This window comes from Dermacentor silvarum, chromosome 3, assembly GCF_013339745.2.
Source record: "Dermacentor silvarum isolate Dsil-2018 chromosome 3, BIME_Dsil_1.4, whole genome shotgun sequence".
In the NCBI taxonomy this organism is placed as follows: Eukaryota; Metazoa; Arthropoda; class Arachnida; order Ixodida; family Ixodidae; genus Dermacentor; species Dermacentor silvarum.
The window spans coordinates 185,080,269-185,099,712 of record NC_051156.1 but is presented as its reverse complement, the minus strand read 5'-3'; positions in this window follow the sequence as shown (position 1 = coordinate 185,099,712).

The window sequence follows — 19,444 nt, the reverse complement described above, 5'->3', positions numbered from 1 at the left end:
GTGCTATTTGAGAATGACCGGTCTGTGTTGAGATCAGACCAAGATCGGTCGTGTCGAAGGGTTGGCATTTATGTTTGACGGGAAGCGAGTAGAAATTGCGGCAGAAGCCATCTCACGGTGAATGTCGATGTTAATAATGCGGTTAACATTGAATAATAATGCAATTAACACCGCCGAGGCGCATCATGTATGAGGCGTGTATTGCAGCCGGCCTGCTCTCTCGCACTTCTCTGGACCCACTGCCACATCTAACGGTGCCGCCGCGAACAATGTGCGTGTCCTCCGAGATGCCTGACGCGCCGGCACGTGCGCTTGAGAAACCCGTGTGGCGCGTGTTCGATTCCGCCCAGCACCGGATAAATATCAAATAATTTTTTTAAGCGAAAGCTTTACTAAGGACGTCGAGCCGAGCTTCGCCGTCGCCAGCAATTTGACCTTCATTTGACCGCAGCTGCGCCGTAGCCTTGGCTACACGTCACGCGACTCGCCGCCGCCGCCCGCTTGGCGCATGTGCTCTCCACAGCTGGGTCGCCGCCTGACCACGTGACTCGCCGCGCGCATGGCTAAAGCCACCAAGTTAACCAAGTGAAACCAAGACTTAACCAGGCTAAACCAAGTTTTCGCTTTGCATATCCAGGGTTAGCTGAGCTAAGCCGCAGCCATTTCTTAAGTGTGTGGCATATAACCATTGCAAGGCACTGACCAAGAATACCTAGTAGCACATACCCAGTGCTCCAAGTTGTGCCGTGATCGAAAGTGGTTGGACGCAAACATTACGAAAAGGTGGTAAAATTCCCAACGAATGCGCATTAAAAAAACAACAAAAACATGAATACATTTCTTGGACAGTCGACTAGAACATACAGATTGTAAAAAATATATTGGTCCGCATTAGGAAATCGCGAGTGCTGACATATGCTACGTTTTAGTATTATGTTTGCATCTGCTACGTGAACAACGACAAGGAAAAACGACAATGAGATTCTTCCATGAGCAACCAAAATATTTGGCTTTACTATTCAATGAACGTGTTACGTGGTCGCCGGCCCCATCAAAGCAGGCGAGCTGTGAGTTGAAGCACAGATGTCGACATTAGATTATATAACGGTGTACCTGTTACATTACCACACGCCGATCCATGGTATATGTAAGCCAGTTGACGATCTATGAAACGCGATATACAATGAGACAACGGATAACGCAGTCAGCCCAAAATTTTTAAACTCTACAGTGCGAGTAAATGCGAAAGGCGCTATGCAGGAAGATGGCCTTAAGTTGCAAGCGTTTATTGCCCAGCGTTCACACGGCACCCTTTCAGGATAGTCAGGAGGGCTATGCGGTATAGACTTGCTGGACCAGGTACACGGATCCAGGCACGAAGGTCGCATGCGTATGCGTCTCTGGGCTCTCCTGTACGCAAAACGGAATTGTCATCGGAATAAGAGGCGGAAATCGTTATTCTCAAGAAGACAGGCAAAATTGTGCAAGCTCGCCTTGCACAATTTGCCTCGTTACTCAAGCTCGCCTTGAGTAACGCTAGTTTCGTCACAAAATACCGAACCCCGCGGGCACGAACACTCCTGACGCTGTTTCTGCTGGAGGCGTCGCCGGCTTCCTCTCTCTCCGCTACTTGTACTTTAAGTATATCATGCGTAATGCGCATATGCAATAGACCAACCCAAGAAAGTAGTTTTGGATACTTGGTGCACGTGTACAGGAAACTAGCGCCTCGGGAGAGGTATAGAATCGTAAGCAATCCCGCTAGTTCTCGTCGTTCTAAGTGCCGTGATCATGAAGCGGAACGCTTTTAATGTTCGGAGTGCCCCACTGGCTCACTCTCGTACTAACTTGCGGCGTCCACAACGCCAGCACCCAGATTACAGGAAAAGCTATTAGTGATGTTCAACCTGTAGAGTTATGGAGCCTCCAAGTGAAAACGAAACGTGCCAATAGTCGTTTAGGAAGGAAAACCACCGGAAAAGGATGTTCTTTTTTTTTTTTTTCATCGGAAAATAGCTACAGCCCCCCAAGTCTTAACTTTGCCGATACAAACAACAAACAACCATAACAAAAAAGGATCGTTCCGGCTAATGGTAATGGCATCATTAACTATTGGCACAGCTTATTCGGCCTCTCCAAGTCGTAATTTGCGCCTTGCAGGTTCGCGAAATCGGCCTCTGAAAGCGCCAGCGGGGCGCGCCTTTGCAGAAACAACGATTCCCGAACTTATGAGCGCGTAATTTTGGCTTCTTCGTTAACGTGGTATTTTCCTTATTCGAGTGCTTGATTGATTATTTGACTGATAAAATGAATTATTTGTTCACTGATTTATTTATGACATTTGCATTAGATTAGATTATGGGGTCTTACGTGCCAGAACCACGATCTGATTATGAGGCACGCCGTGGTGGGGGACTCCAGATTGATTTTGACCACCTGGAGTTCTTCAACGTGCACCTAAATCTAAGTAAACGGGTGTTTTTGCATTTCGCCCCCATCGAAATGCGGCAGCTTGGGTCGGGATTTGATTCCGCGACCTCGTGCGCAGCAGCGCAACACCAAAGCCAGTAAGCAACTCCGGCGGGTTTATTTGCGACATTTGTTGAAATGTCGACAAGTGAGTGAGTGAGTGAGTGAGTGAGTGAGTGAGTGAGTGAGTGAGTGAGTGAGTGAGTGAGTGAGTGAGTGAGTGAGTGAGTGAGTGAGTGAGTGAGTGAGTGAGTGAGTGAGTGAGTGAGTGAGTGAGTGAGTGAGTGAGTGAGTGAGTGAGTGAGTGAGTGAGTGAGTGAGTGAGTGAGTGAGTGAGTGAGTGAGTGAGTGAGTGAGTGAGTGAGTGAGTGAGTGAGTGAGTGAGTGAGTGAGTGAGTGAGTGAGTGAGTGAGTGAGTGAGTGAGTGGTCAACTGACGTCCCTATTACACTACTTATATTTACACCGGGTCTCGCCCAGATGAAAGGTTGCGGCGATTCAAAAAGTAAAAAGTATGGGGAGAACTGAGGAACTTTCGGTATACAGTCGAAGAAAAAGAGGGAGGGGGGGGGGGGGTCTACAACGAACGCCTCTACAACAAAATGACCTGTATAACGAAGGAATAATTATGTCCTGGTACTATTCTGAGCTGTGCTGCGCGCGATCTTTTGAACGAACTGACCTGTGTAATGAATGCTTTCGGAGGCCCCAAGCACTTCGTTATAAATACGTTCGACTACATGTATAGCTACACATCATGGACAGCTAGCATCGGTTACACCGCATGCTGCAGTGATGATAACTTAGCAATTACACCAGCATTGTTGAGCCACCAGTGCACCAGCAGGATCGCAGGAGTATTGTACAAATTGTGGAGGCATTAGAATTATTCGGGCTGAATGCGATAAATGCGATATAAGCCGTGTGCGTCACTGAAGCTTTCTTAATTTGTTTTTTCGAAGCGCCCGTGCCTTGGCATCGCAGGAAATGTTATAGAATCTTGAACGCGAAGGGTTGACATAGCTGATGTTAAACGCTCAATGATTAAACATGCAAACGTAAGGAGACACACGCTGTTTAATTATGCAATGTATCATAACCGGCGTAACAAGCTCCTGTTGCCAGCTAGGAGAGGTCATGCTCACAGCAAACGTTGTACATCCTCCCGCATTTTTAACTACATCGCGCGAGGGCACTATATTATGGTCGTGCGTCGTCCTGAAGGCAACATCGCATTAGACGACTCTCGCACAGGAGAGTGCTTACTGCGCTTGAGATTACTTCTGCCCGGTCTCGCTGATTATCGCCGCTTAAAAGCAATAAAATGACGCGTGATGGACGCTCGCGCGATATAGTTAAAAATGCGGGAGGCTGTACATTTCTCGAGTCACATTCATCGACACTAACTTGTAAACAAGCAACGACAAGACGACAAGACCTAGCTCTTACATCTGAAAGTATACGGCAGGTTACTGAACTTGCTTCATGCATACCAATGGCCGAATTCGCAAAGCTTTTCTTTCTTAAGAGCAGTTTGTCGTTAACCAGCTCGTACCGGCTGTTCTATCGTAAGAAAAAAAAATTTTTTTTGAACCCAAGAGGCATGAACTTCAGATTGAACTCCACTCCTTCGCGGACAAGCTTCCTGACCCGCGGGATCAACTCCTTCCTTATCCTGGAGATGTCGTCCGGTCCGTCGCCCACTGCGCACTCTTCCCTTCCTGAATTTCTTGCACATTATACGGAAGGCACAGCAGAGAGAACTGGACAACGCACGTCGCCCTATCGTTGGGCCGTTCGACTTTCTTTACAGCGTTAGCAGCAAGCGGGTCTCCTTTTTACCGCGACTCTAGCAAGCGTATCTCTTGCGCGGCGAAGAAAGCCCCCACTGCCGATCCCATGCGGTGGGCGTTACAAACGGTGCACACGCTAGCTGCCTGACCCAGACGACGAACTCTTCCTTTTGCTACACCCCGGCCCAGGCTGTTTAGACGCACTCAACTCCACTCGGTGAATTAACTACCGCTCGTGCTTCTATTTTACTTTTGTTTATTTTTTTTTCCTTCGTGGACGTTGCCGCCACGCTGCTGCCTCTGTGCCCGTGCCGCTGCAGGAGCCCGCATTAATTGTCTCCCAGCGTAATCACCTTTGCCTCTCTCACACTCACTGGCTGATTTCGAACTGCGCCTCGAGGCAGCCGCTGCCGCGGCGTCAGTTGATTGTGCCGCGCTGCTCGTGCGCTAGTTGGACATGCAGGAGTTTCGACAAGAGGGATGCTGCTTGCTGAACAGGCCGCGAGGCGGCACTTCGAGAAACGGCGGTCCGGGAGCGCGCGGCAGAAGCCGTGCCCTATAAACCGCGCGTCGTCACAAAAAGCGCGCGATCCATCCATCGTCGCGCGCTGGTGCATGGTTTGGTGGGTGGTGCTCGCGCCGACGCAATGATCGACGCTTCCGTTGCAGGAGCGCGCGATTCCCCCGTGTGAACCCCACGACTGCGTGCCGGGTATAGTCGTGAACTCACGGAATTCCAGAGAGAGTCGTGAGCGTGCATTTTGTGTCTCTAATATGGCGGCGTTCAGGCTGCCCAGTTGTTGCCTACGCTCATTGCCAGACTATAACACCACTCCTTACATGCGTGGTGTGATAGTCGCATATGCATGTCCCGTCGTTCTGTTTCTCTGTCCGCGTTTATTAGGCGCAACACCACCTGCTTCCTGTGACAATGCGACAGTGGAGCGGAAGCTATACAGGGGGTGTCAGCCAATCAGGAGTTACCAATCGGCTGAATAAAAAATAAACCGTAGCAGTTACGTCCTTATAGCATATTACTATATTGAGCGTAAAACCGATATGGTAACACAGCAGGGATAATTATCAATATTCCCTTATTAGATGCCGCAGCGTATTATGTCATTAAATGTTACGTCCCAAGAAACCTGAGTAACGGGGTGTAGTGAAGGTACCCGGATAATTTTGACAATTTCAGCGCTCTTTCCAACGAAATCATGGTATAGGCAAGTGCTCGTACTGTCTGGTCCCACTGGAGGGTGGCCGCTGCCACGGCCTTAATGGGAACCTGCTATTCAGTAGCGAAACGCCGAAATCCTTCAGCGGCGCTCTTCGTGGTTTACAGGACGAATCTTATGGAACACGTGCCCCACAGACAATGACAAGGCTCAAACCTAGAGATGGGAGTTCGCGTATTGGTGGGCGCAATATGTGAGGTCACTGGCATATCAAGCCCTATCAGAAACCTCATACACCACGAATCACTTACCTTAGGAAAAACAGTGGCGCTAGCAACCGGTAAAATAAGACTGAGAGGTGCATGTCAGAGCTGTTTGCTTGATGATTACTACGCAGACTTCCCACTTTATGCGTTGGGGTAAAATGCATTTATGAAGCCATATGTTCCCGAATATCGCGTTGATGTTTTTAAGGGGGAGGGGGGGGGGGTTGCTACGCTTCGTCAGGCATTAATTTTCCTTTACGTCAACCACCTTGACAACTGTGTATTCTTCGTGCGTTGTCTATATAAAGCATATTGTTACGCGAAGGACGAGTCAGTAAGACTACCAACTATTTACAGGTTGTATTTACAACAGCGGTTGCACCGCTGACCGGTTAGATTCACAGCGCGAGCCCAGCTCGTTCTTCCTCTTCTTTTCTCGAGTGATTGCGCCCGCGCGCCTCGTTCAAACAACCAAATACCACACGCGTGTAGCAATATTCTATTCTATTCTATTCTATGCTATAATTATTACTCGATATTGGGGCTTTCTGTATCTCTTCATACCACGTACACGAAACCCCTTTGCCTCCCGTTTGCAGACTTGACTCAAGCTCATCGACAGTGCAACGGGCTTTAGGTACAGGTACAGCTATCAGCCCTTCAGCTTTACCATTCCACCAATACCATTCGTATTTAGCGTTCTTCGCACGCGCAGCTAGATTACTCATTTCAGGGTGAACCCAACTACACGGGGCCGGCACGGGACTCTCAGGTACACAATCGAACGCGCCGCTAATGCACCCGCTCCCCTCCCCGAGTCCACCCGTTCACTGTATACGTCTCGGTCTGCAGGAGCGCCAGCGGCTCGCTTTGTCAGCCCTCGGGCTCGCGCTTAGGCACGCAAGCATGCGTGCATGCAACAACGGCAGCGGCTTATAGCGGCAGCGCATCGACGAAACAGCAGCAGAATAAAGGCAGCCGAGGCGCAGTCAAAGCAAAAGCGCCAGACCGCCCATAGCCTGACTACTCTACGCAGTCCGTCCGCATAGGCGGCACATTCGCTTGGCAGCCGCCGCGTGTGGCTGTGTAGTGGCGTCGTCTCCCTTCCTTCAGAGCAGCAGCAGCAGCAGCAGCAGCGAGCGGCAGCAGCACGCGGTGGCGCTTCTCTTTCTTCTCCGCTTGGCAAGTCGGTCGGTCGTCGACGGCGCGCGAGCGGGCGAGCGAACGAACGGACTGTACGAAATTGGGCACCATCTATCAGCGGAGGCCCTAATTTATTCGGGTGTATCCCAAATGGCCGCATGCCCGGCGCGGGTTCCTCTCTCGTGCCTGACCCCTTCCTACTACTTCGTCTTCGGCTTCTCCTCGGGAGAGCCGCCCCGAGTCGCACCCCGAACACAATGGGAGCGGCTGGCTGACCATGCCCCGCGGGTGGTGGTGGCGGCGGCGGTTGTCCTGGACCTGTGCGTGCGTGCTCGCGCGCTGCGCTCGGGTCTGGCGGGCCTGCCCGAGCCACCCATCGATTCTGCGCGTGCACGCGCGCGACGATCGTCCAGGAAGAACAAAAGAACGGGGACTCCTAATACAGCCTGTAGGAGGCGCCACCTAAAGGGAGGTGCGTGCGCGACACGGAACCTCGCTTCTCCATAGACCAGGAGCCCAGACACACGAAGGAGCGCGCGGCTGTTGCTTTTACAGCTCGCGTTTGGGGTTAATGGGAGCGTCGGTTCGGTAGCAGGGCTCCCAGCGGCACGGGTTTCTTTAGAACGGAGTCGCGCACGTAGGCAACGGAGAGACGGACCATGAATCTTTTTCCATTATGTGTGCTACTCGTATGACGTGCGAGTCTTGTCGAAGGAGTTAGGTGGGGTGCACGAAGCACGTGGTGCAAATCGTTTTGCCCATAACACCGACCGTGCGTCGTCCTTCGGCCCGCGCACAATACCTATCGCCAAACTTCTTCATCAAGGCTCGTGTGTGACAAGGCGCCCATTGTTGTAGCGATATCGCACCGAAGAGCCCTTTTCCGCAACCTTGTTCGTGCACAATGAAGCTTGACTTTCAATTACTCGCAGCAGAAAGAATCTTTCAATCAGTTTTCTTTTGTTGTTGTTGTTGTTGTTGTTTTATTTTCGTTATCCAGTTCTTAAGATTACCGTTACTTTACCAACCGCATGCAAATTACCTACCGCAATAAAACAACAAGCCTCCATGGCCTCGGGGATCAGTTCCTATGCAGCATGCATGCACTCTCTGTGCGAGTGGCTCATCAAGGAATGCTATCAATGGTTGACTCGGTACATGCAGCTTTGACATACACGTTTCTGAAAGATAATAAATTAGTCTCGCAGGAACCCTCTGTAACTGCGTGTTGTGTGTTATGCGCGAACTCGCAGAATAATACTTCGTTAATATGAAAGTATTTCACAGTGACTCACGCGCGCTAGAATCAAGTATGCTGTGGTCTTGGAAGGTGTAGCTTCGAATCGCAGTCCGAACAATAACAGCGCAGTCAGAGCTGAGCGTATGACTCTAATATCGAGACGAGGCTAAAGAAAATGGTTAGTCGCCTTGCAGCGACTGCTTTCTGATTTGAACACGCCTGTAGATGAAATAGCAGCGTAAGTAAATCGGGCTGCGGAAAAAAATGCTGCTCGCTCTTCATTTGCCGTAAGCATCGCTGCCACATGTGTGTGGCGTCGTGAATTTGTTTCATCGTCATATTCACTCCCTTATTATCGTCTAAATCATCTGTCCCGGCTTTACAATTTTTGCCTTTCCTTCAGTGTGGAGTAGCAAGTCTGTAGCGTGTCATTCAGGCTAATCTCTCAACCTTTCCATTATTAAGGTTTTTATTTCTCTCTGACCGATCGTGACTGCACCATGTGAAACTCCTCAAGATTCTCACGTGCCAAACGATGCCACATTGTCCGTATAGTTGCTGTTATGCCTCGGCTAACACCAGTCTTCAGTCGCGCCAACATTAGGCAGAACAGTGTAGTTCTTTACATAAATTTGCATGTTTCAATTGCTTCGGAACCATGGAGCCTTTCACTTTGCGCAATACAGCTTTAGCGCTCCTCTGCAAAAACATGACTGCCTCTAAAATTCAAAGGAGCGAATTTTAGTTTTTCCTCCACATAAGTAGAGCAGAGTTGTACCTCGGTTGTACTTTTCATAGCACGACCGCCTTCGGGCTCTAAGCCGTGCATTTCATGTTTGTGCCCCGATAGGCTGACAAGCTATTTCGAGGGACCTGCACTACCGCATGCCGCCTTCATTGGGCGGCGGTCGTTGCATTATCCCGGGATGATGCCACAGCGTTAAATTGTTTGTTTTCCCTCTGTTTAGGGCCCAGTATGCGGGATTGGCCAAGCTTCGGATGAAATTAGAAGGTGATTAGTACAGTTTTCCGCACCCAACATCGTTTGTCTTCTTTTCAAAATATCAATGACCGGATCGTCTCGATTATTCTCTCGGCCACGGACAATCCTTGGCTGCTTCAGTTGCCGATAATGTCGTTTAATTACGTCTAACTTGACCCTGTCCTGTCTTATATAACGAAACGCTACGTAATTAACACTGGTTAAAGGATGAATGTCGCTGGAGCTCCAGCGGCATTCTTTGTTCGGTTGCGGTTAATCATTTCTAACTTCCATCTTCCTGCGAAGGTTTGTTTTGTTTGAAACGCTGCATATTGTTATATGGACGGGAGCTGCGCTCCTGTATTGTCGTCAACAACATGCAAGCCCAAATGAACAGCGAAGAGAAAATCGACCCAAAAACAAAGGGAGACGGAAACTATATATTCACTGGACGGAAGTCGGAAAAATATCGAAGGCAGAACTGAGACAGCGGCGGCTCGCCCGCGTTATTTACAAGTCGGTGCACTCTCAGCCGAGTGAGCGTGTGCGTGTTCTGTCGTCCTTGCTCAAGACTGACCATTCAGTCCCTCCTTGGGTGCTGTTCGCCGGGCGTATATAGGGTGCACCTCGCGTTTTGCATAGCGAGACGTGTTCGTGCGTGCGTGCGTGCGTGCCTGTGTGTGTGTCCTGCGAGCTCTCAGAGGAAGGGCTCGCAGGACGCTCTTTCCGGTGCAGTGGCCGGCCCAGCATGACAACACGATGAACGAGCCGAACGCTCTTTGCGAGCTCGTTTCGGTCTCATTCCGCTCCCGAGACTCCCTCTTTCAGGGGTGGAAACGTGGGACTGCGGGGCGGTCTCGACGCTCTTCATCTTCCGCACAGCGTCTTAAGAGTTCAGTATCTTGGCTTCCGACAGCGCCGGCTAAGTTACAGTGACAGCAGTTTAGAGTGCAAGCCGGGTTTGCTGTGTCCAGTCAGTCCGTTCGTTCCTTTACGGCGTCGTCGCCATCGTTGCGGTATCGTCAGATCACGCCCTCATCTTCAAGTTTACTCTCGTCACGTATCAAGAAATAACAACACTTTGCCCATTACAACCGCTGCGTGGCGAAGATGTGCCCCCCCCTGCAACCACGTGCACTTAAAAGCCGATCGCGCTAATCACGACGCTATCGCGCCCCCTTGGCGCATGGTAATTTGGGCGATGCGTCGCGCCCCTCTCAGACTCTGAGATTGGTGGCGCCTGATGCACGTATTTCGGAGGCCGCACCAGGCAATTAGCTGTGGCGGGCGGAAACGATATTGCCTGCATTGCAGAGAAGACGTGCTTCTTGAGAACACGGCGGTGTACGGACGAACGGACATGTGCACCGCACACGTATAGTTTAGAGCACCTAGCCGCTGTCGCGGTAAAACAGCACGTCTGCGCGTTGTTTGAGTACAGGCTCAACCATTGTGAGATTCACCAGAGATTCGAGGTGTCCTGGCTCTACAAGAAGCATGCCAATCGGAAGCCCCTGCTTTCCAGCAATCCCACGCACAGCCAGCGCAGTGACAGTTTTCTTTTTCGCTCTCTATTCAAGAAACATTTAGCAGTACGTGGGCTAGTTGAATTACGTTATTACGTAATTACGTAATTAAGTTATTAGAGATTTGTGCAAGAATAACGAATGCGACAGACTGAAGCGGGTACACACACATAGGGTGTATCGATGTCCTCCTCGCCAGCCGTTCCGTACAGGGTGGTGACAACCGCGTCGTCTGCTACGGTGGGCGCCATGTTCAATCTTACTCCGCAGTACTGCGGACCTAGCGCGGGGGCGCGAGACGGTCTTTCTGTATATGCAGGTGTTCGTGCAAGGAATAACCCCGCTGAAGCGTTTCTAGAAGGTATTTTGCGTGACCTATTGCAATTCAACTTATTGCCTTATCATTTTTATTTCTTCCAGTTTGGACCCAGCTAAAACGACTTTGTCTTTAGCTGGTGCATGAAAAATCGCTTTTTCAAGCGAAGCTTGTATTGCCTCACAAGTGTCGGCAGTGGTGGTGGTGGTGCAACGCTAAAAAACCGGCTTCTCCCAGAGTAGAGCAAGTGCGAAGAAAGCGAGCCGGCACCGGATCACGTGACGCGCGCGACCAATCAGAGTCGTTAGGTGTATCGCGGGGAGGAAAGGGAACGAAAGGGGGTTGGCGCGGGCTCCGCCGGGCTTCTCTCGCCTCCGACCAGTCACGGCGGACAAATGGGAAGGCTACGCGTGGTGTGTTCCGCCGAGGAGCAGGCTGCGTAAGAGCAACGGTGCCGCGAACTCGCTCGGGAAAAGGCTAGTCGTCGACGTGCCGGCTCTAGCTCAAGCACTTCCGAAGCCTAATCGAAGCGGCAGCGAAGAGCCGCGGACCCCTAGTTTAGGGGTATTCTGTAAGAATCCACCGGCGCTGCTGATTGGCTGCAGCTGCTCGAGTGACGAGGAGACATGTGCCCCCGGCCAGTCTCTTTCTCACTCGTACAGCTACAGCCAATCAGCGACAACCGAAATGGACAGTCCACTAGGTGGACGCTTACAGAATAACCCCCCCCCCCCCCCCCCCCCGCTCTCCTGCACTGACGAAGACAAGTCCTCTTGTGAAAACGTTGGCTCCGGTGACATCTCACAGAGCGATGAATTTGGCTAGCTGGTATACGTTCATGGTTTTTGCTCTATGGACAGTATATACAAAACGGGGCCACAGGAAACACCGACTATAAGAAATAAGACACAAACTGACATGAATTTTGAAGTTTGCGCTTTATGTCAGTTTCTTTCTGTCTTCCTATTCGAGCGCAAGCTCAATCCATGTCCGGTGACATCCCTTGTTCAATCACTGTTGACTACACTCACGCACATCTATTGCGAAAGTTCCGTCGTTCCTAGCTCATCTTTCTCTTTTTTGTTTCAGCGCATTTCCGTTCGTATAACCTTCGAGCTCGAGTTCATTCTTACAAGAACGAAGCTGTCGAAATATCCACACGAGCGATGATCCTGGCGCGGTTAACGTTTTCCCACAAGTGGAAGCGCGACCGGCCCGTATATACACGTGCTACGAGCCGCACCCCACGCAGAAAAAGTCCATTAGACCGACTGCCTTCTGGGCTGACCGCCTCCTTCGCACCGTCTAGGGAGGAAAGAAAGACCATCTTTCACTATACGACTTTAAAGAAAGACGGAAGAAAGACGACGATTAATGAGCGCATTGTAAAAACGTACTGGCCGGAGTAAAGAAAAAAAAATTCCCGCACGGATACTTCCTCTGCAACAGCGCTGCCAAGCGTATTAGCTGTATACTGCATACATTCCGAAGCCTCGCTCCGCGAGAGCGGCAACAACGTGCCAGCTACTAACACAAAGTCTAAGATTGGCGAACCCAAACGCGCTCCAACTTTTGACCCTGCTCACAGCAATGATTAAGCCAAGGGGTTATTCCCATCGAAACGTGCGCTTTTCTCTATTTTTGCACGCTCATTACTCAGGATAGTTTTCTTGTGACGCAAACGATACGCACACTTGATGTACTGAACACGACTCCCTTCCTCGGTGTACCCACCTTGTACTACCTTTTTTTTATGTTCATACTTTTGTTCCCGTCCGTTCATCCACGCCTTCTGTTCTTGACCGCGGTTTGGAGCGCCTATAGTTCTATAAGCCTTTCTTTATTGCTCCCTCCTCATGTAGAGCGTGACACAGGGTTTTGGTATCAACAGCACCGATCTGCTTTTCCGTGTGCTCCAGAAGTGCGTGGTTACAATGACCCCTGCCGTTTCGGTAAGCACGAAAAAAAGAAAGGAACGCACGCACACAGAGCCAGGTGAACAACAAGAACAAAACGGCGCAGAACAAATGAGCCAAGTAATTGGCGTAATGGCTACCGTCCTCCTAATTGCATGCGTGAACCGGAGGTTTCTGCGTGCGGCTAATTCTGAGGCTAATCGGTTAGCCCACGGATTGTTTACGCTGATCTCGCGTGCTTTTGGGGTGGGCCAAGCCTAATCCTCTCGGGAAGCATGCTTCGGCTATATGCAGTGGCGCCTCTCAGTTATCGCGTGTCGATCACGTCGGGTCTCGGGCATCTTTTTTTTTTTTCCCCATCTTGCGCTTCTTTCGTGCGAATTGTTCCTATGCCGATCGGCGGCTTCGATTGCTTTGTGCTTCGCGTCTACAGCACCGCTAAAAAGCACTCACACTGCCTCGAGAACCCTGGGAAAGAAAATTTCGGCCCCTTTGTTCGTAGTGCAACCGACCACACACACACACACACACACACACACACAAAAAAAAGGCTTTCTTTCTCAGAGCACGTGCGAATAGTCCGCGCTTGATGTATGAACGTCGCTGAAAAAAAAAGGAAAGTGTAGCAGCTCAAAAAAGTGTTTTATAGCCATAGTTGTCAAATGTATTTCAGCCGCATTTCGTCCCTTCTGTCATAGGGATCATCATTATGTCCATCATCTTGTTTTCTCGTCAGTATAATTCAGGAGCAAACACAACTGGTAATCCGTGGCCCGAGGTTCGATCCCGAGTAAGCATCGTCGTCATCGCCGTTGTTGTTGTTGAAATAATTAAGAGATGGCACGTCTTCTAGAGGCTTATCGGCCACGCAGAAGGTGACAAGATCCTCATTCAACACGGAACAAACAAGTTACGCAGTAAGACTATAGAATGACCCCTCAGTATTTCCAAAATATAAGAATGGAAACAGAATAACCAGCTTCGCGTCACAATCGGTGGCCCTAGCATTGCAACCTTTGTGATATACGGGGTGATCATTTTTAAGTTTTATGGAATTTTTAAATATCGTCTATGGCAGATAGCGTATAATTCTGGTTCTGGAGATAGATTATTCGAAGAGGCGGACATTACAAGCACGAGAAATCGAAACACAGATTCGACTAATTAACAAAAACCACTAATTAACTTCCTGATTAATCAAGAAGTTAAGTAATTAGATATTGCAATTCATAAATTGCAATATTCATAAATTGCAATATGTACATTATGGTACATATTGCAATTTATTAATTGTAGCCGGTGAGCTTGCAAGACGTATCCACTTGAAATTAATTTCCAGGATGCGTTGGTGATTTCTCGCAGAGTAAATTGGGGCAATTTCGGAGGCAGTGCAAATAATGAACTGAGCCCATCCTGATGAGAGTGTAATTCGCAGTCGCATAGGTAACGTGGTGAAGCCACAGCGTATCACGCCACTCCTCCAGGATGTGTATCGACTTAGCGTGTTGCGTTCTTGTCCTTGCTTCGACCTTTAAGTGGCGCATACAAAATGTCATTTAATAGAATTCCAGCGGATTTCAAAGAAACTAACGATGTACTTGACAATAATTATCGATAGTGTCCACAAGATTTCTTTAGATGCGAAGCAGCTTATGGTCGGGGCTATGTCACTCTCTCCCCCCTCCCTCTATCCATCCATCCGCCGTGCGGCGTCCACACCCGCACTGCGCATGCGCATCCTCCTCCCCCTCCTCTCCTTGTCTCATCTCCTCTCCTCTCGGCATACCTCCTCTCCTCTCCGGATTGCGCAACGAATGGCAACACCTGCGGCTGCGCCGCGATAATGCGAAGCAGCTTAGGTTAGAGGCGCGACGGTAGGCGCTGCATACTCCGCTGGGGGGCGCCATTGTAGCTCGCGGTATAATAGTGTTTTAGCTGAGCGCTTGCTGTCCGCTCCGCTCAGACCGGCATATGCTAGCAAATGCCACATAACCGCTTAGCGGGAACGCTAGTGCGCTTGCGCACAACGCTCATACCAACAGCGGAACGAAGGTCGCGTCCCTAGCTCCGCTACAAAGCGGACTGAGCGGAGCGTGACAGTGTGTCTACTTGGCCTCTTCGTCGTTTTGCAGCCGAATTGATAGCGCGTCCTTCGCATCTCGGCAAGACGCACTTATCAAATGCGAAATCTACGCAGTTCCCTGCAGTATCTCAGAGCGTGAAATCTGAGCGGAGCGGCGCTCTGCTAAAACTGTCTAATGATTACGCGCGCGCTCCGCTCCTCTCATTCTCCTCCCGCAACGCCGCGATGAGTGCCAGGGACAGCGCCTGCGTCAACGCCAGTGTCAGCGCCGTGGACAGCGCCGCGGAGAAGAGGGCTCGAGCCGCTGCCACGAAACGGCAGCGGCGACAGGCCGATCCCGAACTTCGAGTCGACCCCATGGCTGCTTCGCATACTACTCAGGGTTCCCCTACGGGGAGATGGTGTAATTTTTTTTTCTGCTATGAATTGCTGGTTGTACCGCTCTTGCGGGCAGCTTTATTTTAGTGCCGGCCGCAAAATCGCTAAAGCTGACAATTAACTAGCGCAGTTCATGGCATCTATCGCCAAGCACTTCGGTATTTGTGACGTAACAAATGCATCATTGCGTTATATGCAAATCCCTTTGAAAAACGGGTTGATGTGTACATTTCTCCGTCATCACAGAACGTCGTCATGCGCCTCCGCCTGCGTCCCTCGTAATAGCATCTCGGCGTATCGTGCAGGACCACATCGGCGGGCGGAAAGCGTTGTAGTACACCAAAAACACGAGCCATTCCCTTGTGTCACACCGTGTACATAGACGCCTATACCGCAAAATTGGGAACTTCATTGTTGACTTTGTGTCTGCATGTATTCCTTCATCGCAAATGCTAAACCGGTTCCGACTGCGTACGAACTACGCTTTACGGACTACCGATGGCATAGACAAAACCATGGTTTACACCGCCAACTTCCGGCCGCAGTTGGAATGCGGTTCATTTTTGTGAGGCCGGACTGTTGCAACTTCGTCTTAACTAGTTAGAAACTTTAGTTAGAAGCGTTTAATATCCCCTGGTTGTCAGTATTATTCCGGAGTATCCCAGTACGGCGTGCCTCATCATTAAATTGTGGTTTTGGCACTAAAAACGCCTAAATTAATTCTTTATTTTCTTCGTTTTCTTTGTTCCTTTTCTGCCTTTCTTTCTTTCTTTCTTTCTTTCTTTCTTTCTTTCTTTCTTTCTTTCTTTCTTTCTTTCTTTCTTTTTCTTTTTTCGTGAACATACTGCCTTGACTATGCAAACAAGCACAAGTTCATCAGCGCCAAGTGGGGCTATGACGTTTCAGAATTCATTTCATGCGAAGACGGCCTCCGGCAAGAAAAAAAACCCAGCACTATATAGCACGCCTTCGTGAGTGTCACTGAAACATGCCTCTATTCTCTTTTCTCACCGTATGGGCGGCACGTGTACGGTTTGTACGACTAAATAATGAGGGGTTGAACGATATACCCACCCCATCGCGTGTGCGATAAGTATATGCGGTAGCCTCGCTTATTCCCATGGGGACTTGGCCCGCGTTAGCATTCTATCGCCAACGCGCGCGCGACCTTTGGCAAGTGTGCACGCAGCTCGCGGCGGATTCGCACGTTGTAAAACAGTATCAGTTAAATACTTCGTTGCCAACGTAAACAGGACGAAAGCTCGCCAGGAGGACTTGGCACGCGCACTTGGCCGACGTAACCTTGCCGCTGACATTCTGTTTCATTGAGATGAAAATAAAGGAAAGAGATCTAGTCACCCTATAATTGTTACGGGTATACTCCTTTCTACGCTAGCCGCTAGACACGAGCTCGCAGATCTCCCTCTTCTTCTCGCGCTCGACATCAGCAGTTTTGGCCTCTTCGAGTGATTCGACAAATGCTACCGCAGTAAAGGATTATTTGTTCCTACCCAAGGTTCAATACCAGGTTCGCCATCTGTCCGCCGTCGTGTCGTCTTCGTGCAGCCATCGTACTCGTCGTGGTTTCACGTTCGCGTGGCGTGACGCGACGTTTCACTGGAGCAACGGGCATTCTGCCCGCTCGCTCTCAGCATGGTCGGGAACCGCACGAACAACTGGTGTTTGAGATAAGAGAACTTATTCATACCTCGGCGCGAGAAAGGGCACCACCTCACATTTAATTGGCCTCTAAGTCCCTGCTGCATCATAGGCAACGTTGCTCGGGCAGCTGTGTAAGATGGCGAACAGGAATCGATACCGCTGCCAAGGTCAGATGCAGCTAGAAATCTGACAACTTGAATTGAATTCTGGGGTTTTACGTGCCAAAACCACGATTTGATTATGGGGCACGCCTTAGCGGGTGACTCCGGATTATTTTGACCAGCCGGGTACCTTTAACGTGCCCCAAATGCACGGGACACGGGCGTTTTTGCATTTCGCCCTCTACGAAATGTAGCCACCGCCGCCGGGATTTGATCCCGCGACCTCGTGCTTAGCAGTGCAACACCATAGCCGCTAAGCCACCGCGGCGGGTAGACATCTTCTAGTGCTTTGCATGAAGCATAACGTTCTTCGTGTGGAGCACCTCAAGTTTTCATGACAACCCACTGTACGTATACCACATGGACTCTTTGCATCTATCGCATCTAAACTGTGCCGAAGTGAGCCTGCTCTGTCGGCTCTGTCGGAGTTGACTTCCCAAAGTAGTTCGCTTTCGCATTGGGATTACTGACAACGCAACTTTTGACGACTGCGGTCGCCAAGAGGCCCTTGAACATGGTTCTGTGTGGCTGCAGTGAACAGAGATGATCGCTCACGACTACGCTATCTAGCGTTGATCACAGGCTATTGTCGGAACAAACCATTTTTGAACGCCGATCTCATCAGCCAACGCAGCTGAAAACGACTAAGGCACGGCTACAATCCGTAAGGACAACAAGCATACGAAAACGGCTTTAACCTAAATTGGTGTTCATTGTGCTGCCTATGATTATGTGCTGTATGTAGTGTGCGGTGGTCATTGCCGGCTGTGATCGTGTGTCTGTGCCCTCTTACTCTCTCTAACTTCTTTATATCTTTCTACCTCCCCCTCCGCCGTTCTACAGTGCAGGATAGCAAACCATATTTTCGCTCATTGTTAACCTTGCCTTTCTCGTTTCCTTCGCTCTCTATTTTTCTGCTGGCTCACTCAGCCAAACAGGGACCGCTGAAAATTGATGTTACTGAAAGCAATCGGTTCAGAACGCGGCTGCTAAACGGCCCTCTTCTGCAGTGAAATCGCTCAGGGACGTAATTCAATAACTGCTTCTCATTGGCTTGCCGCCTTCGCTAATTAAATTATGTCCTTTCTGAAGATTGCCTGTAGATGTCATACTTAACAAACTGCTCTTGCGTTCGTAAGGCGTGATTGCATGTGTGTGTGTGTGTGTGTGTGTGTGTGTGTGTGTGTGTGTGTGTGTGTGTGTGTGTGTGTGTGCGTGTGTGCGTGTGTGCGTGTGTGCGTGTGCGCGTGTGTGCGTGTGTGCGTGTGTGTGTGTGTGTGTGTGTGTGTGTGTGTGTGTGTGTGTGTGTGTGTGTGTGTGTGTGTGTGTGTGTGTGTGTGTGAGTGTGTGTGTGTGTGTGTGTGTGTGTGTGTGTGTGTGTGTGTGTGTGTGTGTGTGTGTGTGTGTGCGCGTGCGGGTGCGGGTGCGCATTGTTAACCACGTATTCGGCAAGCGCTTTTTGGCAAGACAGCAGCAGCAGGTAAATCGAAAGAACAGGCTAATAAAGATTCACTTTAAAAAGAGACAGAAAAGAGAAAGGAGATAAAGAAAGGAAAAAAGGAGAGGAAGGCACATCACAACAAATCACATTACACGCAGATTACGTCCATCACCACCGAGAGTTTAGTCCCCTGGTTGACAAGAACTCCAGCACAACTTTGTGAAACTCATGTGGAGTTGAAGCAGGACCTTTAGTAAACAAGAAATCATTATGAACAGTTCGAGCAACATTAGTTCATGAAACTTGTCAATCTACAATAATGCAGCATATAGACCCTCTGTTGACATCTCATAGTCTGCCTATCTTTTTCGATACAGCATGTTCTTCTTTCTTGTCGTTCTTCGCCTGTGCGTAATCGGTATGTGTATCAAAATGCCGAGTAAATTCGGCTGCGTCATAGGACTGTCCGTAAAGGTTGTTCATCGATTATAGCGGGTGCATCAGCGAACACTTTCAAAAAATTTTAGGTTTGCCTGTGGCAGATAGCACAATTCCTAGTTCATGGGCTGGTCTACTCGAAGAGGCAGACATTACTTGCACAAATATTGATATGCATAATTGACTAATAACAAAAATCACTAATTAAATTTAACTAATTACCTTATGGCCCACTATTGTAATTTAGAAATTCTAGCCATGGAGTTCGCAAGGCGGATCCACTTGTAACGAATTCTCAGGATCACACCAGTTTCAGATATAATTCCCGAACTTTGCAGAGAAACGCATTGGCGTTCCAGTTACTTTCTTAACAAAACGTTGTTTTATGCATTGAAGCACAAAAGTAACTGGTGTCGGACAGCACCGGCACTGGTGTCCGACACCGGCACTGGTGTC